Consider the following 8,635-nt stretch of genomic DNA (forward strand, 5'->3'; position numbering starts at 1 on the left):
CTTTTATGCAAGGGATGCAAAATTGATTCAATACCCAGAAATTAATCAATATGATACACCAAACTAACAAACTGAAAAATAAAAATTATATGGTCACCTCAAAAGTGTCATAAAATGTTTTGACAAATCCATTATCTATTTATGATTAAATTTCTCCTCAAATTGGGCATGAGGAAACATACCTCAACACAGTTAAGTCATATATGACAAGAACTCAGCTAACATGACACTCACTGATTAAAAGCTGAAAGCATCTCCTGTAAGAGAAGGAAGAAGAAAAATAATGCTCACTCTTACCACTGTTATTCAATATAGTATTGGAAATTCTAGCCATAGCTATCCATAATACAAGTAAATAAAATATAGCTATTTCAAAAAAAGGAGTAAAATTATCTGTTTGCAGATGAAATACGTTAAACAGAAATCATAAAGAAGACGCCATAAGACTACTAGGGCTTATGAATGCGTCTGGTAAAATTTCAGAATGTAAAATTAACATACAGAAATCTTGCATTTCTACACACTAACAACAAACTAACAGATAGAGGAAGTGAGGTAACTGTCTCACTTACAGTTGCATTAAAAAAATCAAGAAATGTATCCATCCAAGGAGTTAAATATCCTGTAATAAGAAAACTATAAATATTTGTAACAGAAATTGAAGATAATGCAAATAGATGAATGGATATACTGTGTTCATATATTAGGAAAAAATATTGTTTAAATGACAGTACTAGCCAAGAAAATACACAAATTAAATTCAGTGCCTATCAAAATACAAAGTGCATTTTCAGACACTTACAAAAAATAATTCTTAAATTTTCATGTAAACACAAAAGAGTTGAAATCACTAAAAAAGAAAAGAAAAGAAAAGAAAACAAACAAACTAAAAACACAAACAAGTTTGACAAAAACAAATAGAAAGTATCACTGTGCCTGATTTTAAACTCTAATACAAAGCTACAATAATGAATATGGTAGTGGCACAGAACAAACAGAATAATGGAACACAACATAATGCCTAAAAATGAAATCAGACAGTTATGCTCCTTTAGCCCATTACAAATAAATTAATATACAGTGGTGGAAAGGTAATCAACAGGCACATGAAAATGGTCAACATCACTAATCATCAGAAAAATGCAAGTCCAAAACACAATTAGATTTTATGTCAGTCCTGTCAGAATGAATATGATCAGAACTATTACAAATATAAATGTTGGTGAGGATGTAAGAAAAAGAACCCTGATGCGCTGATTGAATGAATGTAAATTTGTGCTGCCACTGTGGAAAACAGTATGGAGTTTTATATAAAATTAAAAATGAAATATGATCCAACATTTCTATATCTGGATACTTATTCCAATAAAATAAAAACACTAAGCAGAAAAGATAAATTCAACCATATACTCACTGCGGCATTATTTACAATAGCCAGGATATAGAAGCAAATTAATTGCTCATCAATATATGATGGACAAAGAAAATGTCTGTTTATAGTATATATATCTAACCATCTATTAACTGAAGATTTATCTATATTTGAATATATATATGCATACACACTATATATATATTATGCACACTATATATATATATATATGTATGCACACACACACATAAAATTTCAATGGGTTATTACTCAGCTCTAAAAAGTATAAGTTCTTGTCATTTGCAAAAAATGGATAGACCAAGAGGGTAATATGCTAAGTGAAATTAGTCACACAGATAATGACAAATGCTAAATTATTTTTCTCATATTCTGATTTTAAAACAAATTATCATAACAAAACAGAGAAGGAGTAATAGATATAGAAAGATACAGGTTGTTTACAAGAAGGAGGGAAATGTAGTGAAGAAAAAGAAATAGTTCAGAAAAATTAAGAGAGAATATTTTCCAGTTGCAATTTAAATGAGTCAGGAACAAGAAATGTACTGTATGGGGAATAGTCAATAACTATGAAATATCTTTAAATAGCAACATATCATAAATAAATTTATTCTTGTTATCAGTTTGAAATGTATTAAAATTTGCAAACATTATGTAATGTAAGAGAAACTAACACAGTGTTATACATTAAAGTACACTTCAAAAACAAACAAATATACTTATAGAAAAAAACAGATTTGTAGTTAACAGAGGCAGGGGTTGGGAAAGAAGAATTAGATTAATACACTCGAAAGATACAAACTTCCAGCCGTTAAAAAACGTGTTCTAGGGATGCTACATTTTAACATGATAAATACAATTAATACTGCTTTTTGTTATATATGAATGTTGTTAAGAGGGTAGACGCTAAGATTTCTCAACACAACTAAAAACAAATTGTATTTCTTTAATATTATATCTAAATGAGATAATGAATTCTCTGTAAAATTGCTATATTTACTTCATGATACATGTGACTCAAATATCTACCCTTTGCACCTAAACTTACACAATGTCTTATGTCAATTATCTCTCAATAAAAGCAGAAGGAAAAATGGAAAGACAATGATCATTGTTTCCCATGTCATTTCTCATTACTGTTTTTGAAGCAAGTAATCGTGAGTCATGATAGAGTTATCCTAGATAAAGATGCAAATATATAAGTGATTCTAATAAATTATACATAAAGATACTAATATAACTAGTGTTCTACCATGCCTTAAACTTTCTTCATGATAACAGACCACTGATTTTGTAGGCATCAAAATTTCACTCTGTGAATTCATCTGAGATTAGGGAATGGATAAAAAATGTAACCATGGCTGCTTTTCTTTGAGTGTTAATATTCACTGTCTCAGACCAAAAGTCTCATCTCCCCAACAGCATCAGTAAGTAAGGAACATGCTAGGTTGCAAAAAATCTCAGCATGGTAAAACCTCAGAACTCCTACAGTTCTTAACTGTTTTGCAATTGGAATGCAATAATGACAAAGACTTGATTTTGGAAAACAATATGGTGTTTTCCCATGGTTGCATTAAGGGATGTGAGGATAATCCCTGAGATCCACAGGAATTATCCTCGCTCAAGTGCTGGCAAAGAACTATAAAGTTTCTGCATTATTAGGACTGAGGACTGCTTTCAAAATAATGACTATGCTCACTGTATTCCAGGTAGTCCAACGAAATAAAGGTTATTGCTATTTGTAGTTGAACGGGAATACATCAGCAGTTCAGTCTCTATAAATTAGTCAATGGGTGTTCAAAGCCAAAATATGATGTGTCAACAATGAGAATTAAAAGAGAAAAAAACTTGGACATAAGCTTAAATTAAAAAGGAGACACAATCCTGTGCGGGGCTCTGGGGATTGGAGACTGTATATGCCTCAGTCCAATTCAAGGGTTCAGTGGCTTGGCCCTAGCATCAGCTCGGGATTCAATGAAAAGATAACAATTAGCATACTGGGAGAAATATAATATTCCTCTCCCTGATCGGAAGAAAATCTGGTGGCTCAATGAAACTCTTAATTCACAGAGATTCTGCCAGATGCAGAATAATAATTCACTGATGACTCAACTAAGACAAACTTCGTTACTGCTTAAAAATGCATCTTCACACACACACACGCAGTGGAAGACAGATTTGTTGTATTTAGTGGGAAGAATTCAGTGGACAAAGCTCAGAGAATAGTTTTCAAAGCACCAGGCAACTTTTGTTCATTTGCCAATATTCTAATTTTCCCAGGTAGAAAACTAGAGATGGAGAAACAAACGATATAATTCTTTAGGATTTCTAATTTTGAAATTAAAGTGTAGCTTTTGACTTATCACTATAGGGTCTTGTTATGATGATTATGGTAAGACCCACTGTCTGATAAGGGAGCTGGAAACTAGCTGCTGAACCAGCCCTTCTGAACCCCAGACTGATAATGTAAGCTACAACATAGCCACCATCAGATTTGAGCTGACAAACTTGAAAGGTTGATGTTTCTGTTATAGGAACAATCACTTCTGTCCAGGCATAGATCTTCTGTTGCAAGTGGGCTCTTTCCTTCTCTTGGTAAAAGTCATATTGGTGGGAAGTTGCTAGAGCTTACCCTGGCCCGTTTGCCCATTCTCCAGATTATCAAAGGCTTTCTTCACAAATGGTGACACATTTTCTGGACTCAATTTTGCCTTTCCAGTCTTATTAGATGACATTGGCTGCATCATTGTGAGCAGAAGCCTTAGGCTCCCTGAACTTGCCTACAATTTTTCCAGAATTTCAGCTCATTTCACATTCTGAAATTGCTTCACCATTTATTTTAAATTAATGGGAAAGAGTCAAAGTCTTCCATTAATATTATATATTTCCTAATATCTGCAGAAATTTGGTATTCTTGCAGTTAGACAAATATTTAATTCTACCACCCTCATCTCTTTTTTGTCCACACAGTTCAGATTGCAATTCAGTTACTGAATACGACCACCCCAACCAAGGGGCTAGTACCTCGCAGATACTTCCTGTGTGAAGGTTAGCAAGGGCACAAGTTATGTGGGGTGAATAAACCTACACTAAATGTTTGCAATGGCATTGTCAATTGTGGATAAAGCTCTGATTCTAAGAAGTCAATTAATTAGAAATAAGTATAGTTATTGGTATGGGGAAGAGAATCAGCTATTTTGGGGTGGGTGGGTGATGAAGAGACAGGAAAAAATCCAGCAAATGGGAATGGAATGCTTTAGGTCTCTGGAGGCATGAATTAAGAAGAAAATAATACTTTGTCTCCTGTACCTATCTCCAATTACAGTCTTGAGTGACTAGCCTTGGGCTACGAAAAGAGCTAGTTTGTGGTGAAGAATAAAGACCATAATGAAACTGTTTGTAAACCATGAAAGTTTTGTTGTTTCAGGAAAGTAGATTTTGCTTAAAGTTAACATGTATTTTTCATTCACTAAATACTAAAATGCATCCTGTGGCATGAGCTGTGCTTACTGTGCTGGTATCCAAGTTAGACAAGGAAAGGAGGATAGACAGAAAATATCTAGAGGAGGTGATTTCTGTACTGAGACTGGGGAAATCTAAATAGGTAAAAGGAGGACATTCTAAGTCTAAGGATAAGCTGGAGCAATAGTTGTGAGTTTGGATTTAATATGGTTGATAAGCATTTGCCTGGATGTATCTCCAGAAACAGTGAAACATAAAGATATGCCAAATTAGTCAGATGCCAGATCGATAATGAAATGACTAAACCAAGATGAGTTTGTGGGCTTAGATTTGGAAAAGTATTAAGTGCAACCCTGAAGATGTAAGCTTGTGTTTGGCTGGAACATAAAAGTAACTTAAAATATTCACTCTAAAAATATAGTGCAGACTCTTGAGTGGAGAAAAATAAAGCAACATTTGGAATGCTTAGAAAACAGCACAAGGAAGACCATAGATAAAGTTCCTTGTTAAATTTTACCACATGCTGAATGTACCATCTGAGACTATATCATGTGACTTTTATTATACCAGAGATGACATAATAAAGACCATGATCCCTGGGCCGGTTCCTGCATTTTCATCCTGTTCCAACATAACCTAACTTAACACATTTAATACTTTTCAGGATGAACCAGAAACCACTAAGTAATTTTCCCTCTCTCCATGTTTTAGTCTTTTTCCAAATTCTTCCATTTTCTCTTCTTCCTCACAGAAATTATTTAAATTTACACTCATGTTGTTCCATCAAATGATCATATCAAACAAATATCTCTTTTTTTCTTTAAATGGTAACTTAGTATCACTTTTAACTCTTATCTCTATTTAAATAAATAAGGATAATAAAGTACAATTCTATGTTTATTGTTCAAATAAGAAAATTGCAGATATTTGTCAAAATTTGCAAACATCAATTTTAATCTTTGTTATCATGCATAACCTGGTAGTCCTCTGGTAGTTCAGTTGTAATTAGGATGACGTTCATAAACTGAAGATGTCTGATGAGTTGGCCTTGAAATAGAAGTAGCTGATGTATCAGCTATCACTGGCACTGGAAACCGTGGGTTACTCACAGGTTGAAGTTTACAAAAACGACCTTCATTGGCAGATATGTTGTGATATCTATTTGGAAAATAAGAAGGCTCCACCATCAGTCCAAAATAATTGCTCTGTAAGGGGGACAAAATGCTGTATTGAGAAGTAGAAGTTGTAGTTGTAATGAAGTTCACAACACGGCCATTTGCTTCAGTTTAGCTGCTTTGAGAGTGCCCGTGGAGAGTGGTCAACTGATTTAAAATAGCTAGTTGTTCCACTGCAATATTTTCTGGTGGTCTAACTGACGTTGATGATGGAGGAGAAAAATCACCTCTGAGCGGGGTAGTTTTATCACAAATTATGTGGCCAATAGAGGGCTTTCTTATTAGAGGCATGTTTAAATCTGCAGAAGGTAAAAATGCACTTTCTCCACTAGTGTCAGCCACAAAATCAGAATTATTTTTATCAACATTACTTCCTCCTTTAAAGTGCTTCTTGTTGAAATCTCGAGCCAATAAAGACACCAGAGAGGCATTTTTAACCCAACTCTTCTTTTTATTCTCACTAAAAGCTGAGGACAGCCTCGTTTAAAATTTGGATTATGGTAGAACTGCAGCTACAACCAAAGGAGAAAGGTTTTAGTAATAATTTAAACCAAAATACATAACTACAATAAGCCTTAACTTTAAAACCTCAGATTTCATGTTTAGTATGCAAAGATAATATCATCAAAATATGAACATTGCTGATGATATTTTGAAGTTCCTTATTTGGAAAATACACATGTAAGTAGTATAGTCATCAAATTAAAGAATTTAGTGTTTGCAGTAACGGTGAATGCCACTTTTGAAAAGCAGCTTTCATACCTTCACTTAGATTTCTGATAAGATTCATAGCTGCTAGCAAACTTTCTCATAGTCTTGAAGAGTTAAGTCACTGTCCTCATTTTTAGAAAAAATAAAGAATTTTAGCATTTGTAGTTTTATACTATTTTCAAAATCTAGCTTTACATTTATATTACCATAGATTGATTTACAAAATAAAATTTTATACATAAGTTACCAAGTCATAACTAAAATTTGTGTATACCTTGCTTAAAACAGAGGCTTCTTTTTCTTCTGCCAGAAAGTCAACTAGACAAGCAGATCTTTGACATTTCTGCCGCACTTTACTAAACCTATAAAGGTTAAGCTGTCTAACTAAACTTTTCATACTTCCAGTTTCAAATATTCTGAAAGGGGCCTTTCTTTCCAAAACTTCCTTCTTAAAGACATCTTCATCAATAACTATGGAAGTTCCATTATCATCCCACCAGATGGATTTAAATTGGTCACTCCCAGCCATTTTCCAGAGTTTTCTTGGAAATGTCAGAGAACGAAAATCATTATCTTCATCTGGTTCCAAGACACAATGTGTGTAACATGGTCTTTTTTATCAAGGATTTTTCAGACAAAGTCTGAAAAGCATTTTCTTCAATCATACACCTCAAGTCCAAGTCCCCAGAGAATGTTTGATCACACGATAGAGATCTACCGGGGTTTCCTGAATCAGTTGGTCCATCTTTAGGAGGCACATCTTGAATTTCTGAAGAAATATGTGTCATCTCAAATAACATTTCCTACAGCTACTTTTCTAATCTGCATGATTTTGAGCAGTGCAGCTTCAAATGCTGCTTAAGCAGGCCTGCACAGTTAAACTGATAGGCCATCAACACGGTTCTCAACCTGAGTGGCTGTGACATCACAAAAAGACTGGTCTCTTAGCAACCCAAGTGTAACAATCAGCCAGTGTTTCCTTCTCATTAATCCAGTTAAAATGAAATATATAGGATATTTATTTTTATACTGTGATGTGCAAATATTTTCCCGAGAATATCTTTTTAAACAATTTAACTTTGGGGTGTATGAGATAAAACAATCTCATTCCTTTTGTACCCAAATTTATACAACATTGGTGAACAGAGTATAAATATGCACAAAGTAAATAAAATAATTTTAAAATATTGGAATTTAAAGTGAAATTTGTGTAAAATTTTTACAGAATGGTTATAACAATTTCATTATCATTTGTAATTAAAGTGAATCAAAATTTGATTTGTAAACGGAAGTAGTTATTTCTCTGTGTACTTTACAATAAGTAGCTCTATATTCAAAACATCAGCAGAATAAATATCAGTTTATTTGTTATGTTTATAAATAAATGTTAAATATTTATGAATTAAAATTAAATTAAAATAATCAATCAAATTTAAGAAATTCCAAAGGGAGGAATTTTGTTTAAATTTTATTTCAGTGCTATAAGTAAAACAAATATAATTTAATATTCTACTTTACAATTACACAAGAGAAAAATCTGATTGTACACTTACAAATGTTTATTTTTGCCATTCTTTCACTCAGAGGTTTTTAAGTCCCTAGAAGGAATAATTTTTCTTGTCATTTTTAATCCATACTCTTGTGGCTTCTGTTAAGTGTTCCAAAATGATGTTGATAAATAAAGTTATGCATAAGGTCCTGGGTTCTATAAGCAGTGACCCCATTAAGGGGCAAACAAACAAACAATCAAAAAACAAAAAAGTAACATTATATGTGGGTTAGTGTGGAAAAGACAAGGTAATGCATTTTAGGAAGCCATATGTTTTCCAGTCCTGAAACAGTTGGCATTGTTAGTATAATATGGCATTTTAAGGCAAGTGTTTGTTCACTAATTGCA

At 33.0% G+C, this 8,635-nt stretch overlaps 1 long non-coding RNA gene across 1 annotated transcript; it reads right to left on the reverse strand.

Annotated features, from left to right (window-relative positions):
* Positions 1-5,731: 5,731 nt before the first annotated feature.
* Positions 5,732-7,277, reverse strand: LOC140693254 (uncharacterized). Its single transcript, XR_012068978.1, has 2 exons — positions 7,013-7,277; positions 5,732-6,057 (listed from the first exon to the last, which is right to left on the reverse strand). It is a non-coding gene; the product is annotated as an uncharacterized lncRNA (long non-coding RNA).
* Between the last annotated feature and the right edge of the window lie 1,358 nt (positions 7,278-8,635).

This window comes from Vicugna pacos, unplaced genomic scaffold, assembly GCF_048564905.1.
Source record: "Vicugna pacos unplaced genomic scaffold, VicPac4 scaffold_19, whole genome shotgun sequence".
Classification (NCBI taxonomy): domain Eukaryota; kingdom Metazoa; phylum Chordata; class Mammalia; order Artiodactyla; family Camelidae; genus Vicugna; species Vicugna pacos.